This window comes from Engystomops pustulosus, chromosome 4 (genome assembly GCF_040894005.1).
Source record: "Engystomops pustulosus chromosome 4, aEngPut4.maternal, whole genome shotgun sequence".
Taxonomy (NCBI): domain Eukaryota; kingdom Metazoa; phylum Chordata; class Amphibia; order Anura; family Leptodactylidae; genus Engystomops; species Engystomops pustulosus.
Window position 1 is genome coordinate 150365975 of NC_092414.1, and position 17565 is coordinate 150383539.

Consider the following 17565-nt stretch of genomic DNA (forward strand, 5'->3'; position numbering starts at 1 on the left):
GTGCTTTTCCTCTCTCAGCCTCTCAGTCCATGCTGCATTGTGCTTAAAATCTTGTTGATGATTTAGCAATGATTTCATAGTAAGTAAAAAAATGTAATAAATATTCTTCTACTTTTTGTCTTTTAATTTCATGAATTTTTGGTAATCCTTTATTAGCTAAATTAGATATAATATTGGGCAAAGGAACTTTCCAAAATAAATCTCAACAAGATGAATGGTATAAAGATAATTTTGGCCAGAGAGAAGTTAAAAGAGTGTTAAGAAAAAATGGTTGAGCAATTTATAAAATAATATATTTTTAGTGCTAACAGCTTTCCATACGTTAGGATTATGTATTCTATACTAAAAAGTATCAGTAGAGTATAGCTGCACTACTTAGTTGTTGTTGTTGTTGTGGTAGTTGTTCCATTCGGTGATCCTATTCTTGTTTGTACCACTATTTTGTGTGGCTGTGGAAGCAGGTCAGGTTAGGTCAAGGTTAAGGAAGTTGTATGGTTGGGATTGTAGGAAGCTTCATAAAATAACATTGCCTAGCAGTCTCTCAAAACTTTGAAGGTGTTGCCTTGAAATAATTCTTTGGGTAGATACTGGGTCTGAGTGTGTCCTCTCGGGTATGGCGGGGTGGACCACGAAACAGAGAAGAAAACAAAGCGCAAAAGAGACTCAAGTGGTTCTTTGATATATCGGATATAGAGATAAATGGTGACTCTCACCTGGTGGTAGAAGAATCTGAGCGTGTCAGCGAGCAGTTATGCTCTTGAGTATTTATGGGCATCAGGAGATGCTGGCAGCCACGAGATACTGTTTTGGTCCGTTCTTCCAGGAAGATGGACCAACAAGCCGATACAATGCATGTGGAATGGGAGATCTCGTCAGTAATGGCGCTGCGACATCCAAAAGCCACTAGCAAACTTTCAGCGATGATGATGATGCTGCTGTTGCTGCTATGTTAAACAATTTAGAGCTTTTTTGACTCCAGAGCACAGGAAAAAGGGAAGCAATGACGTTGGGATGAATAGACGTTTCGGGTGAACACAGCTGAGCTGTGAGCTGTGTTCACCCGAAATGTCTATTCATCCCAACGTCATTGCTTCCCTTTTTCCTGCGCTCTGGAGTCAAGCTCTAAATTGTTTAACGTAGCAGCAACAGCAGCATAATCATCATCGCTGAAAGTTTGCTAGTGGCTTTTGGATGTCGCAGCGCTGTGACTAACGAGATCTCCCATTCCACGTGCATTGCAATAATTCTTGTTTTTTTCCCCAAAATTAAAAATAAATATAATTTTTAACTTTAATTCAGAATACAGGATCATTGTTATAGGGTTATGCCCTCTCCCCTTGTTCAAGAACCTTCACTTCTCAAAGAACTATTGTGTATATTAGGTTTTGTGCACTTTGGCTGCATTACGCCTCAGTGGTGTAGCCATGTATTCAGCACCAGGGACAGAAACATAGGGGCACATTTACTAAGGGTCCACGGACCGCGATTCTGTCAGGTTTCCCGAAGTTTTCCTTTTTGCATGCGGATTTCATGCAACGCAAATCGGGGGGCGTAGCTGTCGGACAACCCGACTGATTCAGACAAACCGCGGAATTTAAAATACAAATTGTGTCGCAAAATCAGCACTCACATACACCGGGAAGAAAAAGGTGAACTCCAGCGGACCTCAGCGGGGGAAGCGACACATGCAGGAAATTGGACGCACGATCTTAGTGAATCGTGCCAGACCCGAATCCTCGTCGGACAATGCACAGCGGTGATCGCGACGGAACGTGTAAGTAAATGTGCCCCATTATCTCCCCTTTTGGACAAAAACGCCTTTGTCAGTTTTATATCTGAGCCACCATTGTCTCTACATATAATGATTATTCACAGTCGATTTTGAATATTAGCACTTAACTACACATCACTACAGTCCCCCATCACCCCTGAGGCCAGTTATAAGTTGGTTATCTACATAAATAATATGTTTTGATTTAGATGTTCGTTGAATTTAATTGTAATCTGGAAATGTACTGGATAAAACATTTCAGAAATAAACAATCTTCACACATACTGATCCCTCTTCTAACCTGTGTATGTGGCTACTTGTGAGTAAATTTGAAAGGAAATCCTCAGAAAACCTGCATGAACATTTTGATTTACTTACACTGAATAACCCCTTCACCTGCTACTTGTACTGCATACAAAATACCAATATTGTTCTTCCATCCATGCCATCAATGTATTTCACATGGAGGGTAAAAGTTCATGGTAAGAATAAAAACTACTCAGTCTCTTGCTATGTTTGTACCCATGTAAACTAGAAAGGAGTAAATATGTCCGGTTAAGAGCAGTGTTATTTTTCTCGTATCGTCTCCCTTGAGAAGTTAGTAATTATATTCAGCAATGTCTCTGTACAGTATCTTTTATCCGGTATAACCTTGTTGACTCTTGTATAATAAAATTATAAATACTGTACACTCTTCCTCAACTACCTAACTTTCTGCAGAAATACGCAGTCATAGACACCCACACATGTATGGCAGCAGGAAAATGAATACACATCAGAGATAAATACTTCCAATGTAACTGATTCATGATCTCCCACTTATGGGATGTGAATGGCTAGCAATAAACTTGTATAAATAGTAGGGATTCAATTGTTCAGAGGTCCTCTAACGTTTAAATAGATTTAAAGTCAGGGACATGGTTTTATGATGTTTCTTGACCTTTATACTTTAGAAGCCAAATTACTTCAGTTTTATTTATGGGCTGCTGTCCATGACGGCTGTATTTCTCCATTTGGGGAATGCTGGGTTGCTGCCGTGTGAGCTGTTTACTCTGTCTTCAATAAATCTCTATGATTTATCATTTCCTCAATATATGTAAGAAACTGAAAGATTTTATTTATAAGAGATGCATCATACAAGACTAGAAATCATGTGCTTAATAGCCATACAGTAGAAAATTGCAACACAAAGGGTGACTCAATACTATTGTAAATGTTTATATATTATCAATAATAATAATCTTTATTTTGTATTATTGAGCTTTTTACTCATCATGGGGGACATATACAAATAAAATAATACAGGCAGTCCCCGGGTTACATACAAGATAGGGTCTGTAGGTTTGTTCTTAAGTTGAATTTGTATATAAGTCGGAACTGTATATTTTATCATTGTAACCCCAGACAGAACTTTTTTGGTCTCTGTGACTATTGGATTTTTAAAAATGCTGGGTTATCATAAGAATCAATATTAACACTAAAGCTTCATTACAGACACCTGTGATAACTGTTACAGCTGATTATTGTAGCCTAGGACTAAAGTACAATAAATTACCAATATCCAGAGGTCTGTTTGTAACTAGGGGTCGTATGTAAGTTGAGTGTTCTTAAGTAGGGGACCGCCTATACATTACAGAGCAAAAACATAGTCATATGGAACAATAGAAGGGAGGACCTGCTCACAAGAGTTTACAGTCTATGAGAAGGAAGGGGTGACACAAGGGCTGTATTGTGGTCCAGCCATTATTTATAAGGGAACAGAATACTTTAATAATAATGTAGTAAATAAATAATTCTACTGATTGAACCAGTCATCATAACACCACCTTGTTATACAGAGTCCAAGGTCTTTGGAACTGCAGAGAAGTCTGTAGATTGGCATCTGGTGTTTGCCGGATAACAGAAGGGAGGAGTGCACAGGATAGGTTAGTAAAGAGAGTTGAAGTTTCATGCAGTTAGGGAATGTGATAAGCTGTGATAGGTTTTAAGATAGGTTCCTCCTATCTATTATTAGTAATAATAATGCTTAGTATAAAGGATTTCGGCATGAACTGTAGAACAGAGTATGAAGTAGTATTTGATACCTTCATAGTATGTATATAATAAGCTTTATATACCATGATTGTATTATTTCCTGTTTAAAAAGTCAGAACACTGGTAAGTGAAAGGACCCAAATTCATCCAAAAGAATGTAAAACTAAATGAACATTTTATAATTTGTGTAGTGTAATGTATCCAGAAAACTAGATGTCTTAACATCATTGATCTGCTTATGAATTTGGCCTCTGGGGAAATGCATTTTTCCAGAAGCTTGCTGTTGCTCTGCCAATAGAAGTACAGAGAAAGATGGTCTCCATTCTATAACATTGCGGAAATTGTCTACCTACTGTATAAAATATGCACTATAGCATTATCCTGGTATTCTAAAAATAGATCCTTACTAACCTTTAGTCTTATTTGAAATAACCTTATTTCATAGTGTTTTTTTCACAAATGTCTGATGTGGAGGATGGTATCTTCAATATATTTTAATGTATAGTCTACTAGAGCTCTGCTTTTTGTATCCCCTGTGATGGCACTGCATACGAAATGATCTTTGGTTGCCATTGTTTCACCACAGGTTATAAGGTTATAGCTGAATTCAATTATATATATATATATAACTTTTACAGGGCCCTTGGGTTGTCTGCTTTGTAATATATATGTATATATATAATTTATGTATGGGGGTAATCGGGAGGGAGAGTTCAAAAAACAAATACAGGCAATTCTTAAGGTTTGTTCTTAAGTTGAATTTGTTTACAAGTCGAAACTGTATATTTTATCATTGTAGATCCAGAAAAATATTTTTTGGTCTCTTTGACAATTGGATATTAAAAATGTTGGACTGACTGTTGTAGCTGTTTATTGTATCCTAAGGCTGAAATACAGTAAATTACCAACATCCACTTGTCCGTTTGTAACTAGGGGTCTATGTAAGTTGGGTGTTTTTAAGTAGGGGACTGCCCCTGTCAGAGTCTCTTAAGTTATGAATTACAACACAAGTAGTTCACAAGTGGTCACAATCCCTAATAGCCTATGAACTTTGGATGGGATGGGTGATATGTTTAGGTGTCTCCATTTACAGGGGTTACTACCAAAGCAACTGAACCAAGTGACCAGGTTTCCTGCATGAGACCTTTTTTGCTTAGACGTGTCTTAAAAAATGTACTCATGGTATACCCCATACCACAGTTTCAGTACTTTTTAACCCCAGGAAAATACTAGGCATTAAAACAAAAAAAATCTGCTGCAAAAATGCGATACTAAAATGCAAAAGGAAATGTAACACTGGATACAGAGTAGACACGAGCAACGTTCAATACTAAGCAGTACTTGCAACAATTCTTTTAAGGGCAAAGAGGAAATCACAAGAGTAGAATTTAATGACTGAATAACTATATAGCCATAACATTAAGGTGTTTATAGCGGATGTAAATTGCAATGTAATTTCAGTGGAGACATCCTCATCCTTTAGCCAGCCAATAATAGGTTTCATCGGCACTTTAAAATGAAGCGCTGGCTCTAGCAAAGTAATATTGACCATTTTTATGTGTGTATTAAACTCACTTGTAAATATTTTATTGGACAGGAAGACATTAATTGAATAAATGCTGTGTATTTAAATGACAGGCTAGTAGTAAAAACATACCCATGTATTTCCTTCTTTCTTTGCAAATGTTGCATCAGAAAATACAGAATTGGATATTTTTGGATCACTGCTTATGATTTATTGAAGTCATGAATAAAGGTAGATTTTTAGATGGAAATGATCTCTAAGCATATATTTTTTTACCCTAATTTGCATACAATAAATATATTTGAAAGGTACATATTTTCACTATTCTGACCAATGAAAAGCAATGCAAACTGAAAGGGACCCCCCCCTGAAAATTCTATTCACATTTGTATTCCTTTCTCTATATTTTAGCTACTAGATGGACTAAATAATGGAGACTTAGGGTGCATGGTCATGGTTCACCATGGTTTATACAGAAAGAGGTGAAAAAAGATATAGAGCATTGTGTATTGTAGAATGTTTATGGAATGGTTATCTAGTCTTAATTTATTTATTTAATAATATTTTTCACTTTACCCAGCTAAGTATTTTTTAAATAATGTAAACCAAATACTGTTACGACATTCTCTAAATCTAGTCTGCTTTTTGTAAAATTATTGTGGGGCCTCTTGCCTGCTAATAATCACGTTTAATCAATATAGTAAAAATTGTGTTGCCAAGTTGCTGGAGGGAATTTTTGTGTCTTCGAGCGTTGGAAATAAGGAATATGGAAGCACGTCATGAGCAATGCCATGACACAGTTAGGCATTCCAGAAGTATGGCTTATGGTGCATGGGTCACGTGATCTGCAGCCCAGAAACAGTTGCCATTTGGCATGGGCCAAAGTAAAGTTTCACAGGGTATGTGTACAAGGCAATCATATAAATTGGAGAGAATCATGATGTATTAACTTATAGGCAGAGATAAGGAAAATATTCATTAACAAAATAAATAATTCATAGAAATGATATATCTTCCAATTTCAAAAAATTCTAAAAGTTTTAAGTGTTTTTAGTTATAATTCCTACTCTCAATTACTCCTTATTTAACTTTTACTTGCATATAAGCTTTTTGACATAACATTGTGATCAGACTTTAATTTCTTCTAATGAAAGCTACATATTGCAAGAAAACGGTCATTGTGCAAATTTTCATATATGCAAGAAAAACACATGTGCGGCACTGCTTACAGGCCTTGAATAACAATGACCAAAAAACACTTAAGTTCAAACTTGGAGATTGGTGGCTTCAGGGGTTGTGCTCTATTCATGAATAAACATCCAATTAGACTTAAAGCAGTAGAAAAAGTGAATGGCATCTCCTTTTTTTGTTACTTCTTCCTTCAAATTTATTTAAACATACTCACATACAAGCATTACATGGTGTAGGGAGGAGAAAAACAACATCTCAAATGTGTGGGTGCAACAGCCATTTCGCAACTCTGTGCTTCTTCCGGCTCAAAACTACCCACTACTTCACATTTGAGGTGTTGTTTTTTTCCACCCTACCCCATGCAATGCTTGTATGTGAGTATGTTTAAATAAATTTGAAGGAAGAAGCAACACAAAAGGTTGAGTGCCATTCACTTTTTCTACTGCTGCAAATCATTATGCAGATTTTATATGCTGTATACAGTGTTTTTTTACTGACAAATCTGAAATAATACATTGTTGTCTAACACTCTAAAGGCAGTGAAATAAGGATGGATATGATATATTGGCACATCATGCAGAATCTTAGCCAAGCAATAACTTTTTATTACAGTGAAATGCTTTCTAAAGTCACTTACATTGATATAAATGTATAGTTATGTCGGTTCCATTCATTCCTTTTCTTATCTTTCTGGGGAAAGTTGTAATAATGCAGGCAGAGATTTAAGAAAAAAAATAGCAATATAAAATATAATGATTTTCTTACATCTTTCTCTTATATGAATTGCGGGCTGATTGTAAATCATAGATCAGAGAATTGACTTGAGTTGTAGCAATGAGATACAAAAATCTATTTCACCTAATAACCAAATGTGTCATTCACCTTGGAAAATGACAGTTTGATGACCCCCGCTAATAGAAATACATACATGATATATACATTTACCAAAGTCAATGTCAAATTCAGCATTTTCATTTCTAATATCTTTCACAAGCACAAAAGACATATTTTATGTTTATATGGTTTACTAGTCAGAAGGCCATTAGATATATTGTGTATATAAACCTAAGGACAGCTTTTACATTGAAGGAAATGATACAAGTCATATTTCACACAATAAAATAGAACTTTAAAAAATTCCTGTTGGTTTTGCTGTTAAAGTGCCTTCTAACTATGTGAGTTTTCTGTATTGGACATTTTCCTATTTGTGAGCTAGTATTTACAATTGCTATGATGTATGAATGAGAAGGAAATAATGTAATGTACTTGTATTGCTTTATATCATGGTAAAGTATTTGTAAACTGTTCTGATATTTGGAGAACTACAGTTTTTGATGCCTGTAACCATCAACATTGCTTTGAACGAAGGAGGCTAAATCTAAAGGAGGCTGAAGGAGGCTATTGAATGGTAGTTGAACAATCAAATTCAATGTCTTTTTGTGCATGGCCATTCCAGATTAGAAAGCTTTGTACCCAATGTCAAAGGAGTCTGGTCATTTAGCAAGTTTAGGGAATTGGTTATTCCCGTTCTATAGAAATGTTATAATCCTTTATTTTACAAAGATGTTTTTGTAGGTTTGTCATCTACTAATATTAAGTGTCTGTGCTAATCCATCTTTAAGTCATGTGAGGCTGACTGCTTGTTAATCACAATATTTAGTGGGTTTTTTAGGCTTCAATTCCAGTCTGACATTCTTATTTCATCATAGACATGCATGCATGGCTCAGTTGAGTATGCATGTTTTTCAATTAAAAGACTGCACCAGCTCTATTTTACAGCAGCTTATTTCCTCAAGGGATAAAGGACTGAACATGTTGAAATCCAAGATGCTAATCAGTAGATTTCTAACAATTGTTAGCAGACCCTCACTAATTAGATAATTGACTGACTTTGAGAACTTTGGAGCTTTTTGCTGGGCTGTGAAGCAACCTTTATGTTACAAAATGTTTATAGCCAGCTGAAAGGATTTAAAGAATAATTGTAGTAAACCTTTTACTTTTTGTGTGGATGAGTATTGATAGAGGGGTAAGGGAGCTTGGATCTTCCACTTTTGTTGGGGTGAAAAGTAATATGCATTCAACTGATTGGCTTCTTATTGTCAGTTCATATTATACTCACATGCAAGGTTGCCTTTAAGCTTTCAAGTAATAATTCAAAAATGTGTTCAAGAAAGAAATGCTACATGTGAAAAGTAGGCAAATGTTGCTCAACATTCCTCTTTTATAGAGCCAAACAAATACTAACCAGATTTAGCAAGTGTGTCTGAGGACTTTTTCCAAGAAGACAACATCATTCCAATGTTGAAATGTCTATTGCTCCAAAGCAGCACTTTGAACCACCAAGTTTTCCCAAATTCATCAAGGATAGTTGGGCATAGCTAAATGAACACAGTGCTCAGCTAAGTACTCTGTGACATGTCAAATAGTTTATGATAGTGAAGTTTCTCTTTATTTTCAAAATGAAGACAGAATTTGGTGTAGACCATGACACACAGGGAAACATACCAAACTATGGCCACAAGAGGAGTGAAAAGTAATATGCAGCCTTGGTGCCACAGCTGTTCTATTACACAAGAAGATGCCACAATTGCAGTATCAGTGGTCCATGATTGGCGGGATGCTAAGGCTTTGAACTAAGCCCCTTCCCCGTCTGTCCGGCCCACCTAGTAACTATATTGACTGGTATTATTCTTTCTCTATGGATATCTTTGTGCTATGATGTTGTATATTTCTTGGCTACTCTGCAATTTTTCATACTCATGTAGCTGGACACACATAGGGTTTGGGGCTGGGTAGGGAGGAGTTGTTTTGGTTGGCCTTATCACATGCCCTACCCTCCCTTGGGTTTTGTACAGAGGATCTTTTTCCTTTTTAAATGTTTTTATTGGTTTTTGGTTTGGTGTATATTATTGATTTGTTGTCTAAATTAATAAAGATTGTATACTTAGGCATAGCACATGGTTGTTTTGTATATTTGCTTGAACTAAGGTTCAACATTTTGTTTTATGTCTTTGCTTATCTTTGTGACATTCACTTTTTACACATATATGTAGTATCTGAATGTAAGGTGCATCCACAGAACATGTGTATGAATAGTAAAGTAAGGGAAATATTTAGACATACATAAAATTGTCTTGTCCTTAATTTTACGATACATACTAAAATGTAAAAATGTAAACAGTGGTTTACCAAAGATTCTTATTGTCACATTTGAGGGAAAGTTGTTGCTTCAAAGTATGCTGGCATTTACCACCAAATACACAAGTGCACTGTCTGGACCAGTAGTTCATAAAGGTCTCTTAGCAGCGGCATTGTCTGTCTTGGATGAGGGAAGTATTTTGGCCAGTAGAGACTTAGCTACCATTGTGTGTTGGTAATGAATTCTAACTCAGTTGAACAAAATTCTAAGCCACCTGCTTCCAGGGGAATGCAGTGGAAGATGCCCAGTGTAAAAGGTTCATTGAAGGAATAATTCGGGGCCAGTCATACTTAAGACCTTTCAAACCGGGTCACTAATGACAGACGGCTTTGTGCAGGAAAAGTTGTAAACACTAAGGATGGAGCAAAAGCTTGTGAAAGGGGGACGAATGAATGTTCCCAGAAGGATGCAAGTTATACAAGGGACAGGCATCATGGGCTATCAACTATCTGCTCTTTGTTGTACTATGGAATTAAAGGCTTCCACTTTACTGAAACCCTATTTGCAGATGAATGAGCATTTACTTGGTATCATAATGCTGGGATCAATATAAGAATGCTACTATTATAAACCACATTCAGGGCTTTTCTATTAATCTGACCAACACTAACAGACCTTGAAAATTTTTTGATGCCTCTTGAAAAGTCAATCTTGGTTATCGTGGTGACACAATAAGTATTTCATCTAGTGGTGTAATCTCATCTGGACAATGCCTAATAAAGTACTGGTACTTATTTGGCTGTCAAGTTATTTCCAATATGAATGGTTAAAGAATAAAAGATGATTTGATGTGTCATCCATGGTATTAAGTCTATGTCTGTTTGTCCTTTTTGTTAGGAAAATATATTTTTCTTAATAAAAAGTACCATACAAATATATATATATATATATTGTGAGACACTGAAGGGGTTAACTGTGGATGGGCGGTATGTTTCCCCTAGGTTTTGCTATTATGCAAGGCCTTAGTGCTGAGGTTGTGTTGTCCAGCACCTTGGACACAGGTGGTGGGAGCAGCCTAATCAGTTTTGCATAAAGCCGCTGAGCAGAGCTGAAAGTGTTGTCTCTCTGGAAGGAGACTGTGCCTGGAGCAGCCAAGTGTTTTTGTTAGTGGTGAGTCAGAGAACCATTGTTTAGTTAGCACCCTGACGGGTAGGATATTATTTTGTTTTTGATGCCTGAATGTAAAGGCTGTTTTATTTTTCCTGCTGAAATAAACGCAGGCTAGACCTGTTTTGGACTATACTTTGGTGTCACTGTCGTGAACTGCATCACAGCACCCCGCTACCACGGTCTCTACTGGGCCAAAACCCCCACAATATATATATAATGGCTCATTGTATTTTAGCTATGAGTATATTGTAATTTGGTTATATTACAATTTACACATGATTTGTTATTTTTTATAGAACGTGTTTTATTAGCAAATTATAAGGTGATGCCCTTTTCCTATGTTTACTATGCCAGGGCATTCTGTATAAGGCTAATGTGGTGATGGGTTTTTAAATTACTTGGTTTTGTTCCAATTTTTTCATGTTTTACTCTGGACATTGTTCCTCATTATATACTGGCATATATACCGGCATGTATACGTATGACTTTTCAGCAGTTACCATATTATAACAGCAGGATAACTGTACAATGAAAGGTAACACTTAGGTAAAGATAACACATGCATTGACAATAGCTGATGGTCGTAGCTTAGACATCACCAAGGATCTAGTAGTCCAAGTGTAACTGCTGTAGTATATATATCTTTGATGAGACCAGATACTAGCACATAGACATTCACAGGTAGTGAGTCATCTTCTGGGCGCACTCCGTAATTTTAGGAACAGCATACTTTTGTAGTCATAGAATTGTCATAGGTGTAGTACCTACCCAGTATGTTGCCTCAATATATATATATATATATATATATATATATATATATATATATATGCTGCACATGCAAATAATATTGTCCTATATAATGTTTTTTAGCCATTTAGTTATATTATAGAATATTGTCACTTCTAAACCCATTTTTATTATGATCAAAAGTGGAACAAAGTCAACTGGGAGAAGGATACACAAATCTTTAATCTTACTTTTGCCACAAAAAGACACCTTTATGACTGGCAATATACATATAAAGCTACAGAAAAATAAATCAGATTTACACAAAAAATTATGAAAATATAAAATACTAATCTAACTAAATGTCACAAGTAGAGAAACAGAAATTACAGAAGTGATTGAACTATATTGAAGGGAACCACAAACATAAGGGCAACTCTGGCAAAATGGACTTCGGAGAATATACTGTAGTAGAACCACAAATAAAGTTCTGTAGGGGTAGGTTCACAATAAATACTCTTAATCAAAGTAAAGGAAAGGAAACAATCAGAACCCAACGTGGCATAAATACAATAAGGAATTATCCAAAAAAAATGCAATGAGGCAGCACTCTGGTAAGTATAAAGGTGGCAAAATAAGGTGCAATGTTTCAGCTCATCCATAGAGCCATTATCAAGCTCTATGAATGAGCTGAAACGTTGCACCTTATTTTGCCATGGGTTAATAAAGATCACCTTTATACTTACCGGAGTACTGCCTCATTTCATTTTTTTGCATATCTAACCTTACAAACTGGTGGATTGGGTTTGTTGGAGTTGTGCACCCACCATTGGACTTGATCCATTATACTAGCTATGCTGCTCCACAATCGGACTGTTTGCTACAATAAGGAATTAGATGCTATCTAAAACATAATGCAAGATATAAAGTGCATAGTGCTTATTCAAGTCAGAAAACGCTAGGGTTTGGACAGATGACTGATATCCTGAGGCGCAATAAAATTTCTAATTCTACACAGTGGTGGTAAGTGTTTTAAATAGTTAAGAAGGGGGTGCAGGAAGCTAAGTTTAGTCTTACGAAAAAAAAATTCTTGGTAAACTTCAATTTAACACAATACATTATCTGCAAACTACCCAATGATAATAAAATGGACTGATGCAAAAACACTTAAAATGCAATAATGCTACACGAATAGAGATGAGTGGACCCAGACTCCAAGTTTGGCTGCGTCCTGAACGACCCGGACAGTGCTGGCCAACTAGCCATGGCAGTAATTGGTCAGAAGTGTCCCCCTGGTCAATTGCAGCCATAGCCATTTGGCAAGGGGCATCAATTTGATGTATTGGCTATTCGGCCGCCAATCCTTCAATATGTCCAGGTCGCGTGGGTCCGCTACTCTCTATACATAAATCACCAGAGATAACTGTGTGTAATCAAATAATGATTTGAAAGTTTGCATTATCTGTGACTTAAAATGGGTTGTCCAGTTGTATAAAAATGTTACATATGGATGGGGGGGCCAGGCATACTTACAGTACATCCCTCCCTACTCCAATTTAGCTGATGCATCGACCATCACTGCCAGGGCACTCTTAGTTTACAGAGGCCGGCAGCACCATCTCTTGAATTAGTTTCAAGCTGTAGCGTGCTCTGGTTGGGATGGCACTGCTGGCCTCTGTAAACAAACAGAGCCGGCAGTGACAGCTAGCGCCACAGCAAAATGGGAGCAGGAAGAGAGGAAAGTATGTGCTGTTTGTTACTTTAAATCCTCCCAGCCATAGAGGAAAAAAATATATATACCGGAAACCCTGTTTAAGAAAGCCTTCACACATTTCAGAAGTTTTGGTTGCCAACATAAGATTGGATTTGTTTATAATTTAATGTCACCTCAAAATTGAAAGCCAAATTTACCTGTGTCAGGTTCTTAATTTGCTCTATTCTGTATTGTGTCGAAGGGCATCTTGATTAATTTCCCAAATGAGTAGAATACTTACCCATGGTGATTAGCTTGTTGACACCACAACTTGAGGTTTATTTCTCTGTGCCAGGAGAGAAAGTTGCTCTGTAGTATTTTAGTAGTTGAGATTATTTCTTGAGACAGATTTATTTGGCAGTGGTCTCAGCACTGCAGTAAACTATCCCTCTAAGAGTCTGGATGACAGTATTAATCCACAATATTTATATTCCTTTAACATTTTATGATGGAAAGTTTTATACCAAGGAAAGCATTGTGTTTGTGAGACTGCTCCCTGCTGTGCCGTAAAGGTCTACATTCAATGTTAACTGAGTGCTAGTTATTTTGTTTGCTTTAATTGTTCCTGTTTTCCTAAGCCACAATTATAGATTTTGATTCCTTCTTACAAGATAACCTAGCTATTAGTCTATTATTCTATGCATGTTATAAAAAGACAAATGACAGGAAATCAACAGTCTAATACAGGTGTATTATATTACTTATAGATCTTCTTATTTATTACTGAATAATAGAGAGTTTCTAATACTACATTAGTTTAATTTTTATTAGTTATATAAACCAAAACACAATGGCGCAGAAGGTTAGACAGATAGACAGTCTTATTCTGCAACAGATTTTTAAAAGTGTCTAATGCTGGATGATAAATCTGTTCTAGTATAAGACTGTCTAGTCGAACTCTGCCCCTCCTATTAGTTCATCCAAAATATTTTTTCCACAAATAGATCTCTTAGGTCACTCAAAAGATCACTGTCCTAAGACTACACTAAAAGCACTCCTATTAGTTGGCTTACTTAACGGCAAAAAGTTAGCACACGGTTCCGTCGGCTTAGCAGACCTTTTTGGCATGAGACCACGCCCCCTTTTCTTAGGCCATGCCCCTTTGTCGAGCTAGTCGTAGGCAGTTTTAAAATCTCCCCCAATAAGTGAGTTTCATTCTTGAAAAGATGAGGTTCACACCACCGCTAGTGGTGTCCTTTAGTTTATTCTGTTATGGAATAGAATAACGGACATCTAATAAAGCCCTTCAGGTAAATGCAAGTTGCCCTACACGTTATGCATTGGATTACACAAAACTAGCGCTACAGGCAAGGTTATTTGCTGTTATAAATAACAGAAAAGTGGCGACGGGCCTAATCTTTATCACTTACATACTGAGAACCAACTTTTCTTACTTTATTTTGTTCATTATTATGTTTACTTACACTATAAAGTACTTATGTTTAGATCATCTTATTAAAGATCACCAGGCACTTTTACAGCTTTTGTCACCCCTTGTTTTAATATCCATTATATTAATAATTGTGAATAAGTTTCTAACTTATTCGCAATGCACTTGTAGAAGCTTAGCTAATGGGAATGTACCGGCAAGTTATCCACTGGGATGTATGTAATCAGCAAACTGAATGGCGCACACTGTACCATGTTGAGCCACAGCATAGGTTTTCGAGCTGTAGTACAATAATTTATGATGCAGGTCACATCACCGCTTTCACCCTTTGCAATAGAAAATAAATAAGCACTGGCAGATCTGCAGCAAATACCAAAGGAATTCTAAACAAGTTCAAACAAACCACAAAGGAGCAGTTCTCTATGCACCAAGCCGTATATGCCACTTGCAGGATTGTGGTATCAGGAGTATTCTGAAACAAAGGTTATCCCTACTGAATTTCTACTTGATATATTCTCCTAATATCTTGCTGCAGAAGATAAACCTGATCTGTTAATTGTCTTTTTTCCTTTCTCTTCGATAAACTGCATGACACAGTTATATTATTGTTCAAGCTTCGTAAAGAGACAAAATATGAGTATAAATTCTGTAAATTTTAATACATATAAAAAATCTGTTATCCTCCGTTCTGGAATGGTGTTATTGAAGAAACACAAATCTCAGGTGCAGGCAAAGCAAGGTGTTTACGTAACCCAAGTTATTATTACCTCTAGACCTGTGGGACCTGGAGGATAATTGTAAAGAAAAGATATGGAAGGCTTCTGAAAACAGGAGCTTAAAGGGGTATTCCCATTTCAGCAAAGAAGTTTTAATGTTTTAATTAAGGAAAGTTATACAATTTTCCAATATACTTCCTGTATCAATTCCTTGCGGTTTTCTACATCTCTGTTTGTTGTCCTTCTATAGGACACTTCTACGTTTACTACAGTGGATACAAATCCGAACATGGTCATAGAGGTGTGCAGCTCATTATAACCCACAGCTCTGATAACTCTCTATGATACTAATGATCTGTGCACCTGTGTGACCATGGTCTGATTACTCTCTATGATACCAATGATCTGTGCACCTGTGTGACCACGGTCTGATTACTCTTTATGGTACTAATGATCTGTGCACCTGTGTGACCATGGTCTGATTACTCTCTATGATACTAATGATCTGTGCACCTGTGTGACCACGGTCTGATTACTCTCTATGATACCAATGATCTGTGCACCTGTGTGACCATGGTCTGATTACTCTTTATGGTACTAATGATCTGTGCACCTGTGTGACCATGGTCTGATTACTCTCTATGATACTAATGATCTGTGCACCTGTGTGACCACGGTCTGATTACTCTCTATGATACCAATGATCTGTGCACCTGTGTGACCATGGTCTGATTACTCTTTATGGTACTAATGATCTGTGCACCTGTGTGACCATGGTCTGATTAATCTCTATGATACTAATGATCTGTGCACCTGTCTGACCATGGTCTGTTTCTGTCCACTGGAAGTAAAACTGAGGAATTGATACAGAAATACAAACAATAACATTAATTTGCCTAAATAGGAATACCCCTCTAAATGAGAACTATCAAGGAAAGTACTTGCTTGTTTGTGCATTAAAAAATTGATGGTTATAGTTGTAACATAATATTTGACCAGACATGTTTCAATGATAAATAGAAATAGAAAGAGAAAACATGATTCAGTTTAATTAAAATAAAAAGAAGCAATTTGACTATAATTTCATTAGTGTTTCAAAAATGTTTTACTGTTTAAGTTTGTCTTTTATTGTAGTGATTATTTTCAATATTACATTTCCTCCTGGTTAGCCTTAAAGAGGACTGTTCACCTCCTTACACAAGTGGTGATGAATGTAAGGGATGTTTCACAGATTTATTGCCACTTTAAGACCCAGTATCTGACCATCGTAATGCTCTGTCAGAGGTGCTAGTGCAGAGCAGGAGGGGGCTGTTTTATAATAACCTTCTCAGTGTCTCAGTGTAAAAGAAGATTTGGATAACACATACCCCTTCTCTGCTCTATCACCTCTTCTCTGACATTGGAGAATATTATAATGGTAAGATACTGGCAACCGGGGAGACTAAAAAGAAATTTTAAAGTGTCCATAAGTTTCTGAAGCCACCTCTAGATTATGGTATGTTTATCACAACATGTATAAGGTGGTGAAAGGTCTTTTTAACCCCTTAATGACCGCCACATTAGGTTTTTAAAGTCCTAGGTTCCAATCCCACCCAGGTCAACATCTGCAAAGAGTTTGTATGTTTTCTCCGTGTTTGTGTGGGTTTCCTCCGGGTACTCTGGTTTCCTCCCACGCTCCAAAACGTACTTGAAGGTTGATTAGATTGTGAGCCCCATCGGGACAGGGACCAATTTGACCAATTTGCCTTGTGCAGCGCTGCGTAATCTGTAGGCGCTATATAAATAAATTATTATTATTTGCCAAAAATAAGCCCTTACCCAGATCTGTCAACAAAAAATATGGAAGTTATTCCTCTGATACGTTTGATACTAAAGGGGTGTTAATAAACAATGACTTGTGCAGTGCCACCAGAACAGTAGTGCAGGATTGAACTTCGAATTAGGGAATGAACGGATCCGTTCTGTTCATCTTTCAGGTCCTGAACTAGAACACTCACCCATAACACCTGCGATCAGTTCTAGCAACGATTGTGGTTGTTACCCTCTGAATGCCGAAGGCGGCATGCGCTGCAATTTTTCTGAGGGCTGTTTCTCTCTGTGATGTCATTGACAAACAACCATTCTAGGAAAATTGACAGATCTGTGGCTTT

The 17565-nt window shown here is 36.7% G+C and overlaps 1 protein-coding gene and 1 long non-coding RNA gene across 4 annotated transcripts in view; one reads left to right on the plus strand and one right to left on the minus strand.

The window, feature by feature from the left end:
* The window catches only part of THSD4 (thrombospondin type 1 domain containing 4), a 450024-nt gene that overhangs the window by 331670 nt on the left and 100789 nt on the right, over nt 1-17565 (plus strand). The gene's annotated exons all lie outside the window — the stretch shown is intronic.
* Nucleotides 1-17565, minus strand: part of LOC140127412 (uncharacterized) — a 157103-nt gene that overhangs the window by 86200 nt on the left and 53338 nt on the right. The window contains exon 2 of one of the 2 annotated variants that reach the window (XR_011854982.1): nt 7159-7211. The exons of the other annotated variant lie outside the window; for it this stretch is intronic. This is a non-coding gene — a long non-coding RNA (uncharacterized lncRNA). The remainder of the gene's footprint in view (nt 1-7158; nt 7212-17565) is intronic. 2 annotated transcript variants of the gene reach the window in all.